Source organism: Bos indicus, chromosome 16, assembly GCF_029378745.1.
Source record: "Bos indicus isolate NIAB-ARS_2022 breed Sahiwal x Tharparkar chromosome 16, NIAB-ARS_B.indTharparkar_mat_pri_1.0, whole genome shotgun sequence".
Taxonomy (NCBI): Eukaryota; Metazoa; Chordata; class Mammalia; order Artiodactyla; family Bovidae; genus Bos; species Bos indicus.
The window spans coordinates 7,657,569-7,672,488 of record NC_091775.1 but is presented as its reverse complement, the minus strand read 5'-3'; positions in this window follow the sequence as shown (position 1 = coordinate 7,672,488).

Here is a 14,920-nt window from a genome sequence, read left to right as displayed (position 1 = left end):
CCTATCAACCTATCATTATGGATTTTGAGAGTAAAAGTTTTCTTTAGCTATTTAGTTAATAGAAAGGAGCCACAGATCCTCCCAAAAACATTGCACTGGAAAGAGTTAAATAGGCAAGGAAAACTTTATTCAAGACATTGTGATAAAGGTCAAGACTATTGCAAGAAGAAAGATTGAACTCAACTCCCCTGAAACAAGTGACTGGGATAGGGGGATTTGTAAACACTGAGTGAGCTAATGAGAACATAACACAGGCCCTCAGCCTCAAGGTTCCCATCTGTGCTTAGTCATTGGCACTTGTGGAAATGAAGCTTCCGCCTTTCCACACAGACTGGGATAAAGGGACCCTTTTTTCAGATGATCACTTTTAGGAAAGCGGGCTCACAGGTTCTCAAGAAAGACATTCCTGGGTTGTAAAATGTTCACAGATCATCATGGTAGAGAAGGAACTCACTCACCTTCTAAAGTAGATGGTCAAAGAATAAGGAGATCAAGAAAAAGTGTCTGGAATAAATTGGGAGATTGGGATTTATATTTACACACTGTTATATACAAAGTAGACAACTAATAAGGCTCTACTCTACAACACAGGGGACTCTCTTCAATACTCTATGTGCTGTGCTTAGTCAATCAGTCATGCCCACATCTTTGTAACCCCATTGACTGTAATCCATCAGGCTCCTCTGTCAATACTCTACAATGGAGATATATATATATATATATATATATATAGTCTAAAATAAGTGTATATATGTAACTGATTCACTGTGGTGTGTAGCAGAAACTAACATAACATTGTAAAGCAACTGTACTCCAAGACAAATTAGTTTTTAAAAGTGTCTGAAGTTTATACAAACTGTGGGGACTGTTAAGGCCCTTTTCATAAAGCCCTAGTTCTTGCTTATTAACTCTTGATAGAAAAGCAAAAATAAACAAAAGAAAATCTGTTGATCTGGTAGACATGCACTGCTAATCATTTTACATTATGGTTTATTCATGAAGAACCTCTGAATACATGAAACAGTAAAAATAATCCCTCATCATTCTTGATAATACCTTTTTATTAATACATAGTTTACAATTGTACATTTTAATGAAGGAAAAATTGCTCAATGATATTAGAGTATATATTATAATGACTAATCTTGTAATGGTAACAGTGTGAGGGGCTAGAAGTCATCCCAGACTGCTATCAGCTTGGTATCCCTCTGAGACACCCAGACCCCTGAACAAATACAGACATGTGCTTATTCTTATTGGCAAGCATATTAGCCAGGGTAAAATTGAAGAAAATTTATTAAAATACAGTTTCTTGTTGTTGTTCAGTCATTAAGTCATGTCCGACTCTTTGTGACTCCATAAACTGCAGCATGCAAGGTTTCCTAGTCCTTCACTGATTATGGTATTTGTATCATAATTAAATCCATTAGTGAGTACCTGGCATCACTTATTTCTCATTGAAAATATTTCCTAGTAAGAGTGTAATTAAATGTCTTGATCTTACTTTTAAATCTAAAATAGTCACTGTGTGACACTGCTGTTGTTCAGTCACTAAGTCATGTCCAGTTCTTCGCAATCCCATGGACTGCAATATGCCCAACTTCCCTGTCCTTCACTGTTTCTGGACTTTGCTCAAATTCATGTCCATTGAGTCAGTGATGCTAACTAACTACCTCTAACTACCTCATCCTTTGCTGCCCTCTTCTCCTTTTGTCTTCAATCTATACCAGCATCAGGGATTTTTCCAATGAGTCTGATCTTCAAAACAGGTGGGTAAAATATTGGCACTTCAACTTCAGTCATTCCAATGAGTATTTGACGTTGATTTCCTTTAAGAGCGACTGGCTTGATCCCCTTGCAGTCAAATGGACTCTCAAGAGTCTTCTCCAACACCACAGTTCAAAAGCATCAACTCTTTGGTGCTCAGCCTTCTTTACAGTTGAACTCTCACATCCACACATGACTACTGGAAAACCATAGCCTTCACTATATGGAGCTTGGTTGGTAAAGTGATGTCTCTGCTTTTCAATACACTGTCATAGCTTTTCTTTCAAGGAGAAAGTGTCTTAATTTCATGGCTGCAGTCACTGTCTGCAGTCACTTTGGAGCCTCCAAACAGCAGAGACAATTATTTGCCAACAAAGGTCCGTCTAGTCAAGGCTGTGGTTTTTCCAGTGGTCATGTATGGATGTGAGAGTAGGGCTGTGAAGAAAGCTGAGCTTCAAAATATTGATACTTTTGAACTGTGGTGTTGGAGAAGACTTTTGAGAGTCCCTTGGACTGCAAGGAGATCCAACCAGTCCATTCTAAAGGACATCAGCCCTGGCTGTTCTTTGGAAGGAGTGATGCTAAAGCTGAAACTCCAGTACTTTGGCCACCTCATGCAAAGAGTTGACTCATTGGAAAAGACTCTGATGCTGGGAGGGACTGGAAGCAGGAGGCAAAGGGGACAACAGAGGATGAGATGACTGGATGGCATCACTGACTCGATGGACATGAGTGTGAGTGAACTCCAGGAGTTGGTGATGGACAGGGAGGCCTGGCATGCTGCAATTCATGGGGTTGCAAAGAGTCGGACATGAGTGAGTGACTGAACTGAACTGAAAATAAAATCTCATTGTTTCCATTGTTTCCCTATTTCTTATGGAGTGGTGGGACCAGATGCCATTCAGTTCAGTTCAGTTTAGTCACTCAGTCGTATCTGACTCTTTGCTATCCCATGGACTGCAGCACACCAGGGCTCCCTGTCCATCACCAACTCCCAGAGTTTACTCAAACTCATGCCCATTGAGTCAGTGATGCCATCCAACCATCTCATCTTCAGTCGACCCCTTCTCCTCTTGCCCTCAGTCTTTCCCAACATCAGGGTCTTTTCAAATGAGTCAGCTCTTTGCATCAGGTGGCCAAAGTACTGGAGATTCAGCTTCAACATCAGTCCTTCCAATGAATATTCAGGACTGATTTCTTTTAGATGGACTGTTTGGATCTCCTTGCAGTCCAAGGGACTCTCAAGTCTTCTCTAACACCAAAGTTCAAAAACATCTATTCTCAGTGCTCAGCTTTCCTTAGAGTCAAAATCTAACGTCCATACATGACTACTAAAAAAACCATAGCCTTGACTAGACGGACCTTTGTTGGCAAAGTAATGTCTCTGCTTTTTAATATGCTGTCTAGGTTGCTCATTATCTTAATGATAATATCAGATACCATTATCTTAATTTCTTCAATGTTGAGGTTTAAGCTAGCATTTTTTTTTTTTTAATCTCGTCTTTCACCTTTAGTTCCTTTTTGCTTTCTACCATGACTGGTTTTGCAATAGACATTACTAGGCAGTCAGTGTAAAACTCTGAAACCTTAGTCTCGTTTTCAGTAAACATCCTGCTCCCTTGTCCTGAATTCTTGGAATGTGTCTTTAGTCTGATTAATTTTCAGCACTCAGATCCAAAGAAGAGCATCAATTAAATTCTGTTCCATATGCTTGAGGGAGAAACAATGGTGATCATTAATCTTAAGCCCATACCTCTGGCCCATAGTAAAATGGACAGAGGGCATGAAAAAGGGCAGTGACTTAATCCAAGGATCAAAAGAAGTCATAAAGATGACGTTAAGTATCTTGACCGTTGAAGTGAATGCTTAGAAATAATGTGATTTGCTGCTGCTAAGCCGCTTCAGTCGAGTCTGACTCTGTGCGACCCCGTAGATGGCAGCCCACCAGGCTGCCCCATCCCTGGGATTCTCCAGGCAAGAGTACTGGAGTGGGGTGCCATTGCCTTTGCCGAATGTGATTTAAAGGAAGGCTATAAAAACCACCTTGGGGATTCTTTACCCCCTCTCTATGCTGAGTGTCTATGCTGAGAGCTTTGCAATTTCCTCCTCTTTAATAAATCTTATTCAGTTACTACCATGAGTGTTTGCATGTTCATGGATTCCATTCTTTGGCTGCGTGGACAACAACTCGGATTCCTGTCTCATCTTTTGGCGGCTCGTCTGGAAATCCTGAATGCCTACTCAAGGTAAGCACAGACACTCACTCTCAAATCTGTCATTCACTTCTCATTACCTAATCCAGCTGCATGATCTCTTAAGCCACTCTATTTCACAAGCCTGCCTGAGTTCCAAAGGCAGACAGCTTTAGTAGACAGTGGCCTCGGGTCTCGGTATTAGCCAGCAGATTGACCTGGGGTGCTGAGGAAACTCTCTGCTAGGCTGCTGTCTTAGTGAGAACTGCAGGACATCTACCATTTCTCTTTCCTAACATTTAGAGGTTATGAGAGTTTTCATTTAAGGTAGGATCATTTCGGAGTGTGTGTAAATACTACTAACCTTGTTCACTACATAGCTTGCTTTAGGGGAACTCCAGTTCAGGCACACCCAATGTTCAAGAGCACAGCAAGTCCACCAACTTAGGCTCTCACTCTATATCTCTCTCTAGGTGGAAAGGAAGATAGAGACAGGAAGAGGACAACAGTCCAGGGTAATTGGATAATGATGCTCAAGACCAGGTGCACTCCAGAGTTGAGGGAAGCATACTTTATTGTTGTTTCTTTTCTCCCACTGTGCAAGGTGGGGACACCTTCTATCAGAAGAACCAGAGAAAAGATGAAGAGCACTGGACACTGGTCTTTTGTCTTTCAGATGGGAGCCACCTCTTCATGCCCTACACCCAGCTCAAGGCGGATGCCTTTGCAAAGTATACTGAAGAACTAGAAGAAGTTTGACCCTTAGACTTTGTTAAAGAAGTGTATGATCTTTTTCTGCACCAAGGCATAGCCTCAATAGGTTATATCTGATGGTGAAAAATGGTCCCCTGAGGGCTTATTTGACTATAATACCATCCTCCAACTAGACCTCTTTCGTAGACCAGAAGGAAAATGGTCAGAAGTGCCATGTATACAGGCTTTGTCTTGAGAGAAAACGCTCTTATCCAGGAGTTGTGGGCTTGCTACTTCCATGCTGCCTATAACTTCCTCCACGTCCTCAGGTCCAAACTGTCGCCCTTAACCAGAGCTGCCCAAACCTAGCCCACAGGAGCCTCCACAATCTCTGGTAATGCCTTGGGCACCAGAAGCAGCACCTACCCCAGTGGCTCCTAACCCAACACTGGTGATCTCTAGGCTATATCCTCCCCTCCTTCCATTACAAGAAGCTCCTAATGGGGACTTGGGAGCCACAGGAGTCCATGTTCCTTCCCCCCTCCGAGATTGAAGGCAAAGTAAATTAGACCTAGGAAGCTTTACTGAAGATCCTGACAATTATGTAAGTGTTTTCCAGGGTCTAAACCAATCTTTGAAATGGCATGGAAAGATACTATGCTAATCCTGACTAGCACCCTTACTGACAATGAAAGAAGTAGTAATTAAAAATGCCCATGGTTGGGGAGATGAATGGTAAGCTATTGGCATGCAGTGGAGACCCGACAGTGAATCAGCCTGGTTACCTACTGGGCTCCAGGCAGTGCCCATAGCTGATCCTAATTGGGCACATGACAAAGACAGTGATGATTGGAAGAGAGTTCACTTTATCACTTGCATTAGGGAAGACTTAAGAAAATCATGAGCTAAGCCCTTAGACTACTCCAAAGTATCTGGAGTGACTCAGGAAACGGAGGAAATTCACATAGCTTTTCTGGAAAGGCTCAGGGAGGCACTGAAAAAGCACACTAATTTGGACCCAGATGCCCCAAACTTATTCTTAAAGACAAATTTATTACTCAGTCGACTCCAGATATTCAAAGGAAACTCTAAAAACTGGCCTTTGGCCCTCATATAGATTTAGAGGGCCTCGTTTAAGGAACATAATACTTCTCAAAATAGTCTGGAGTTAAAACTCACCTCCAAGTCCTCCTCACCATTCTATGCAAAACAAAGAACTCTGACCTGAAGAAAAAAAATGGACAATAAGGTTGATCATGCGCAGCTCCTAGCTGGTCCCAGCTGGTCTCCAGAATTCCTTGCCCCAGCCGTTTATGAAATAACTACTCTGAACACTTCCCTGGCTTCCCTGTGGCTCAGATGGTAAAGCGTCTGCCTACAATGCAGGAGACCCGGGTTCAATCCCTGGGTTGGGAAGATCTCCTGGAGAAAAAATGGCAACCCATTCCAGTATTCTTGCCTGGAAAATCCCATGGACAGAGGAGCCTGATAGGGCTACAGTCCACGGGGTGCAAGAGTTGGACACGACTGAGCGACCTCACTCACTCCAAATAATCTTGGAGAAGAACAGGCCCCCTTAACAGTAAATGTCCACATATATGCCTATATATACTTACTCTTTTCTTGGGGTAGTGCAGCAGCTCACTACTCTGACTGCTGCCCCTTCTTGCCTCATTAAAGGTGAATGTTCCATAAAGTGCCGGTCTCCTTCTTTTTCTGAACCTCGCCTCCTCTAACTCCCTTACCCTACACTGGTAAGAGCTGCCACATGAGTACTCCTAAACAGCAATCAGGAAGAACCTAAAGAAAAAGAGAATAGAGATAAGAGAAAGGCCCAAGCTCTCATTATGGCCCTACAGGGAGTTAACTTTAGGGCTACAAAGGAGGGAGGACAAAAGCAGAAACCTGGCGTCTGTTTTTGTTGTGGCAAGGATGGACACTTTAAGGGACAATGCCCCCAAGGCAAGCAGAGGCCACCACCAAGGCCTTGCCCCATTTGCAAGGGAGATCACTGGAAGAGTAATATCCCCAAGGACATAGGTTTCAGGGGTCAGAAACTCAGACACAAGATCAAGATTCACGGGGCCCAGGGCTTCCCACTTTGGCTTCTGTCCTCATTACCACACAGGAGCCTCAGGTGACTCTAACTAGAAGAGGCCATCCTGTTAAATTCCTACTGGATACAGGAGCCACTTTCTCAACCCTCCTGTGTAATCTGGGTCCTTCTTCTACTAAGTCAGCTACTAAAGGTGGCATTTCTGGAAAGCCAATTACAAAATTCTTTACACAACAGTTGAGTTGTAACTGGGATTCTCTTCCTTTTTCTCATGTGTATATGTGCATGTGCTCAGTCGTGTCTGCAGCTCTGACTTTATGACCCCATGGACTGCAGCCTGCCAGACTCCTCTGTCCAAGGGATTTTTCAGGCAAGAATACAGGAGGAGGTTGCCATTTCCTCCTCCAGGGGATCTCCCCCACTCAGGGATCGAATTTGCATCTTTTGCAACTGCCTGCATTAGCAGGCTGATTTTTTTCTACTGCGCCACCTGGGAATCCCAAGTGAGCACAGGGCGCCTGGCGTGCTGGGCGTGGGGTGAAGGGCAGTGGCACCGAAACTCCACGAGGTGAGGAAGGCAGAGGGCGATCACCCCAGGCCGGCCGACTGTCTCCTCCCACGGCGAGGCCAAAAGATCCCCCACGCTCCATCCACGAGGGATGCAGCGTGCTGCCCCAAAGTTCTGTTGGGGAGACCGTCCTCGAGGGCCTGGTGGGCCGAAAGTAGGGCTAAGGACACCAGCCGGGCACATCGGAGACGGTCGTGGCACCCTCACTTTCACCCCCCTGGGGGTGGCGGTATAGGCAAGGTAGCCAGCCCGTGACCCGCGCACACTGGGACAAGCCCACCGCAGGGGGCACAGGCGCTCCTCCTGGTCCAGCACCCAACAACATCGGTGCACAGAAGGCGGCAAAGGGCAATGGAGCCGGGGCAAGGCGGGCCGGGAAAGCGAGACGCACCAAGGCGCAGCCCCAGGGATCAGAGGACAGGACGGATGAGGCACCAATGGAGTGCGGACACGTAGGCCCACGTGGCAAAGACGCGGCAGAGGCACAGACCCGACGGTGGAGGTGGGGTGGCCGCGATCGACAGTGAGGGGCCCGGAAGCCATTCAAAACGACCCGGAAGCAAAGCAGCTACCGCATCACGCCACGGAATCTCACCGCCAGAAGCCTCCAGCACAGGAGCGGACCCTGGCACCCAGGACGTCTACTGCCCTTCCTGGTCCCCATGGGGCCCCACTGTCCAGGCTTGCGCCCATCACCGCCAACACCCAGAGCCACAACTGGTCCTGGAGAACACTCTCCCGCTGCGTACCAGCGCCTCCACAGCCCTCACGTGCACCTTGCTCTGCCCAGCCCTCACGTGCAGCTTGCTCTGCCCATCTTCCCCCCTTGGGGACCGAGAGCACTTCTCTGCCCGGAGATGCCACTGGCCATGGAGGCCAGGGAAGGACACCACATGAGGTGAGATAGGTTAGGACCTAAACCGGGTAAGGGGGTGCTGAGCGGTCACCTCTGTGGGGTGGGCCGGGAGCTGGGGAAAGCCGGAAGTGACAGGGAAGGGCAACAAACACGCTCAGGGAGGGCCAGCAGAGACGGGCACCAACGCTGTCTGGTGATCAGAAAGACGGAGTCACGGCCGGCCACCCAGTTTTCAAGTAGGAATATGGCTATTTTTAAACAAAATGCGTCCACACCTGTTAAAGGATTTTGAGAGGCAGATTGGAACCGCTCACCCTTATATGTACTATCAGCTGATTGAGTAGAATGATTTGAATTTGTTTCATGAATATAAAGATATTTTGCTGCTTTGTTCTCCAAAGGTATACTACAGATTTACACTCCAAACAGTAACAGAGATGAATTTCAGGTGTTTAATGCATTCATCACCTTTTGGTAATTTTTTTTTTCTTTTTTGTTTTATTCATCCTGTTGCGTATGTAATGGATCCTAGTTTTCTTGAATACGTATTTTTTCCTGATGACTAATGATATTATGCAAGTAAGTTTTGTGGTCATCCCTTTATTTTTGCCAACTTTTGTTGTGTTATTTGCCTTCAGATCAGATCCGATCAGTTGCTCAGTTGCGTCCGACTCTTTGCCACCCCATGAATCGGAGCACGCCAGGTCTCCCTGTCCATCACCAACTCCCAGAGTTCACTCAGACTCACGTCCATCGAGTCAGTGATGCCATCCAGCCATCTCATCCTCTGGCGTCCCCTTCTCCTCTTGCCCCCAATCCCTCCCAGCATCAGAGACTTTTCCAATGAGTCGACTCTTTGCATGAGGTGGCCAAAGTACTGGAGTTTCAGCTTTAGCATCATTTCTTCCAAAGAAATCCCAGGACTAATCTCCTTCAGAATGGACTGGTTGGATCTCCTTGCAGTCCAAGGGACTCTCAAGAGTCTTCTCCAACACCACAGTTCAAAAGCATCAATTCTTTAGCGCTGAGGCTTCTTCACAGTCCAACTCTCACATCCATACATGACCACAGGAAAAACCATAGCCTTGACTAGATGAACCTTTGTTGGCAAAGTAATATCTCTACTTTTGAATATGCTATCTAGGTTGGTCATAACTTTCCTTCCAAGGAGTAAGCGTCTTTTAGTTTCATCGCTGCGGTCACCATCTGTAGTGATTTTGGAGCCCAGAAAAATAAAGTCTGACACTGTTTGCACTGTTTCCCCATCTATTTCCCATGAAGTGATGGGACTGGATGCCATAATCTTCGTTTTCTGAATATTGAGCTTTAAGCCAACTTTTTCACTCTCCAATTTAACTTTCATCAAGAGGCTTTTGAGTTCCTCTTCACTTTCTGCCATAAGGGTGGTGTCATCTGCATATCTGAGGTTATTGATATTTCTCCCGGCAATCTTGATTCCAGCTTGTGTTTCTTCCAGTCCAGCGTTTCTGATGATGTACTCTGCATATAAGTTAAATAAACAGGGTGACAATATACAGCCTTGATGTACTCCTTTTCCTATTTGGAACCAGTCTGTTGTTCCATGTCCAGTTCTAACTGTTGCTTCCTGACCTGCATACAAATTTCTAAAGAGGCAGGTCAGGTGGTCTGGTATTCCCATCTCTTTCAGAATTTTTCCACAGTTTATTGTGATCCACACAGTCAAAGGCTTTGGCATAGTCAATAATGCAGAAATAGATGTTTTGCTGGAACTCTCTTGCTTTTTCCATGATCCAGCAGATGTTGGCAATTTGGTCTCTGGTTCCTCTGCCTTTTCTAAAACCAGCTTGAATATCAGGAAGTTCATGGTTCACATATTGCTGAAGGCTGGCTTGGAGAATTTTGAGCATTACTTTACTACCGTGTGAGATGAGTGAAATTGTGCGGTAGTTTGAGCATTCTTTGGCATTGCCTTTCTTTGGGATTGGAATGAAAACTGACGTTTTCCAGTCCTGTGGCCACTGCTGAATTTTCCAAAATTGCTGGCACATTGAGTGCAGCACTTTCACAGCATCATCTTTCAGGATTTGAAATAGCTCAACTGCAATCCTGTCACCTCCACTAGCTTTGTTCGTAGTGATGCTTTCTAAGGCCCACTTGACTTCACATCCCAGGATGTCTGGCTCTAGGTGAGTGATCACACCATCGTGATTATCTGGGTCGTGAACATCTTTTTTGTACAGTTCTTCTGTGTATTCTTGCCATCTCTTCTTAATATCTTCTGCTTCTCTTAGGTCCATACCATTTCTGTCCTTTATCGAGCCCATCTTTGCATGAAATGTTCCTTTGGTATCTCTGATTTTCTTGAAGAGATCTCTAGTCTTTCCCATTCTGTTGTTTTCTCTATTTCTTTGCATTGATTGCTGAAGAAGGCTTTCTTATCTCTTCTTGCTATTCTTTGGAACTCTGCATTCAGCTGCTTATATCTTTCCTTTGCTCCTTTGCTTTTTGCTTCTCTTCTTTTCACAGCTATTTGTAAAGCCTCCCCAGACAGCCATTTTGCTTTTTTGCATTTCTTTCCATGAGGATGGTCTTGATCCCTGTCTCCTGTACAGTGTCACGAACCTCATTGCATCGTTCATCAGGCACTCTATCTGTCAGATCTAGACCCTTAAATCATTTCTCACTTCCACTGTATAATCATAAGGGATTTGATTTAGTTTATTTGCCTTATTAGTACACTAAACTTCTTTATAATTGGGACTGTGAGTCTTTTCTTAGAATAATATATATTTCAGATAACCTTCTTCATACTTTGGCCTGTGTATTTACTCACAAAATGCATTTGGTAAGCAGAAGTTCTTATTCATAATACATTTCAGTTCCTTGTATTTTCCTGTGTAATTATTACTTTTCAAATCCTGGTTAAGAAATAATTCCTACTCCAAGATTTTGAAAATGTTTCCTTATGCTTTATCTTCTAAGAGACAATTCTATTTTTGTTTGCACTTATATCTATAATCTATCTAGAATATATTTATGTGTTTAGTGTGAGGTTGCTGTTGTTGTTTAGTCACTAAATCCAACTCTTTGTGACCCCATGGACTATAGCCCTCCAACCTCCTCTGTCCATATAATTTTCCAGGCAAGAATACTGGAATGGGTTGCCATTTCCTCCTCCAAGGGATCTTCCCAACCCAGAAATAGAACCTGTGTCCCCTGTCCCCTGCTTGGCAGGTGGATCATTACTACTGAGCCACCTGGGAAGCCCTTAGTATGAGGTAGGTGGTTACATTATTATTATTTTTTCTGTGTACTTATTTAAACAAACTCATTAAATTTCCTAAAAATAGTACAATTTCCTCTCACTTCACTGCAGTGGAATATTTCTTACACATAACATAACTTTGTAAAGTATTAATATATGTTTGTCTGGCTTCTGTTTTATTCTGTTTTACTGGCCTTTTTGTTTCTTCCTATTTTTACTCTAATGCTTCACAATCTTATTTACCAGTGGTTTATAAGAGCCTTGATATCTGGTGGTAAATGATGATGATACCAGCAATTGAGATACAAAATGGTTTTGCTTTATAGAATCTTTTCTTATGTTATTAAGTGGAAGAATTACTTGAGTATTAGTTAGTGTTAGTTGTTCAGTCTTGTCTGACTTTGCAACCCCATGAGTTGTAGCTCACCAGGCTCCTCTGTCCATGGGGTTCTCCAGGTGAGAATACTGGAGTGAGTAGACCTTCCTTTCTCCAGAGGATCTTCCTTACCCAGGATCTCTTACATTGCAAGCAGATTCTTTACTGTCTCAGCCCCCAGGGATTTATCTTCTTGCTAACATTTTCCCATTAAATAGCAGCTGTCTATCTCACTAGTAAGCTTTTTGCTCTAAAGTTAATTTTACCTTCACTGATTGTTTCCAAATTTGATACTGTTAGGTAGAAAGTTAGGCATAGGCAACGAGGGGTGGCCTAGCTAAAAAAGATTCAAGCTGATCTCTATAAAGCCCACCCCAGACAAGCTCCAGTGTGGCCCAGGAGTGCTCACATATATGCTACAAAGTAACCACAGAGACTGCTCCAACTCTATGTATGTGCCCTTGAAATGCAAAGGATACAAAGAAACCACAGGACTTCTTCAACTCCTAGACACTTGCCCTTGATGCACAGTTGTGTCCTCAAGTGGCCTTAGGCAGATGGGAGCCTATTAAATGTTCATAAATATTCTATACATACATGCATTTGAGTAAAACATACTGAATTATGGAAAGATATGAGCAATACTGTATGCTGTTATGCAACTTGCAACTGTCAATCAAAACTGCCAGTCTATGTCCACCTAAATGAATATGCAAAAGCCCTTTCTTGAAAACCCTTCTTACCTCATCATTCCAGCAGCAGTGCCTCTCTTGCACCAGCCCATCTCTCCCTTGAGGTGCTCTTTCTGTTCTTTCTTTAATAAACTTGTTTTTGCCATGAGTAAGACCTCAGATTCTTCTTTGTTTCCTTATCAAGAACCGAGGCCCACAAAGGAGGATGCTCTTTGACCCTTCCCAAATCTGGTAACGATACCAATAAGTGACAGACCTCAACTTGAGGGTGAGAGAGTCATTTGCAAAAATTTTATTGGAAGTAGGGTGGCCATGGGTAACAATATGAAACCAGGTCATTTTCAGGAGGGGTGACGGATTATTCCAGATCTGTCTGCTTACATCTGACATATTATGTTGCTATCTTCAGAACATTTCGTATGGGATTTTTGCAATAGCTGGTATCTGTAAAAGAAGAACTTGCTACTGTTGTATTGCTTGGTAAGAAAATGCATTATCTCTTTTGAGTCCCATCTTTGAGAAATCATTTCTATTCTTGGGGAGAAAGGTAAAAGAAGGCTCTGAGTTGTTTTTTTCTTATAAGCTGTCAAGTATATTGGACGTCTGGGTTTCTATCAGGAACTCTAAATATATGCTGAAAACCTGCTCAACGTGTCATTATTAGTAATATACATATTATATTGGATTTAAAAATATCAGCATTACTATAAGTCAAGGAGAAATCATGTTAAGGTTAAATGGGAGAATGTTTCTATATCACTTTTATAGGTAGATAAATTGACAATAAAAATATATGACAATAATTCTAAGACTCTCATCTTTCTCATATTAGTCACAAAGTTCTGTGAATTTTGCTTCTAAATACACACCTTCCATTCATATAACTTAACTCCCTCTAACTTTTCATCCTCACTTTCACCATGTTTTTGTACGTATTGTGAACAGAAGTCACTTGTACCACATAGCAAACAAGTACATTTCAAACACATCATTTTTATCTAAGACCTGCATATGATTTGCTTTTTGGTTTGCAATGTCTTTCTCACATTTTCACATGGAATTCTCGGTGACACTTCAAGAATCGGCTTGTGCTTCACTCTTCTTATTCTCACATGTACCCTCCACCTTGTCCTCCATGGCACAAAAATAATTTCAACATAAACCGAGTGTCCCTTTCCATTGAATTCTGGATTCTGTTGTCAGATTGTGGAGTTTCGCTTAGTCCTTATGTTCTATTATTACTAATGGGGATGATAAATGTATCATAATGATTACATTACCTATTACGAGTATAATAGGCTTAGGAACAGAACAAGGTCCTATGTCTATTATATGTCTATTTACTTTATTGTAATATGATTGTTGATTTTTCTCATCTTGCATTTCTGAGATATTATGAGCTCACTAAGGAAGACTCTGACTTTTACATAACTTGTTATTGACATATCAGTTTTCATGTACTCTAAATTTAAGGCCATGCCTAGAGCTAAAATTGCGTTTGCTGCTGCTGCTGCTAAGTCACTTCAGTTGTGTCCAACTCTGTGTGACCCCATAGATGGCCTCCTACCGGGCTCCTCTGTCCCTGGGATTCTCCAGGCAAGAACAAAGGAGTGGGTTGCCATTTCGTTCTCCAATACATGAAAGTGAAAAATGAAAGTGAAGTCACTCAGTCGTGTCTGACTCTTAGCGACCTCATGGACTGCAGCCTACCAGGCTCCTCCATCCATGGGATTTTCCAGGCAAGAGTCCTGGCATGGGGTGCCATTGCTTTCTCCGAAAATTGTGTTTACTAATCTTTATAATAAACAAACTACTTAATCAGATGGTTGTATTGATGTCTATGGTGTATGTTAATATTTTTGCAAAATACATTATTCTCTGAAAATGTATGTATGTATATACACTCTTGAGAGTCCCTTGAACTCTCAAGGAGATCTTGAGAGCTCAAGGAGATCCACCAGTCCATCCTAAAGGAAATCAGTCCTGAATATTCTTTGGAAGGTCTGATGCTGAGGCTGAAGCTCTAATAACTTGGCCACCTGATGCAGAGCACTGACTAATTGGAAAAGGCCCTGATATTGGGAAGGACTGAAGGCAGGAGAAGGGGAAAACAGAGGATGAGATGGTAGGATGGCATCACTGACTCGATGGACATGAGTTTGAGCAAGCTCCAGGAGTTGGTGATGGACAGGGAAGCCTGATGTGGTGCACTCCATGGGATTGCAAGGAGTTAGACATGACAAAACAACTGAACTGAACTGATACATCAGTTCAGTACATCAGGCCTGCATCACGCTAGGCCTCCCTGTCCATCACCAACTGCCGGAGTTTACCCAAACTCATGTCCATTACACAGGCCTCTAGGTCTTCCCAGGTGGTTCAGTGGTAAAGAATCAGCCTGCCAAGGAGGCTGACCTGCTTCAGTCCCTGGGTTGGGAAGATCCCTGGAGAAGGAAATGGCAACCCTCCCCAG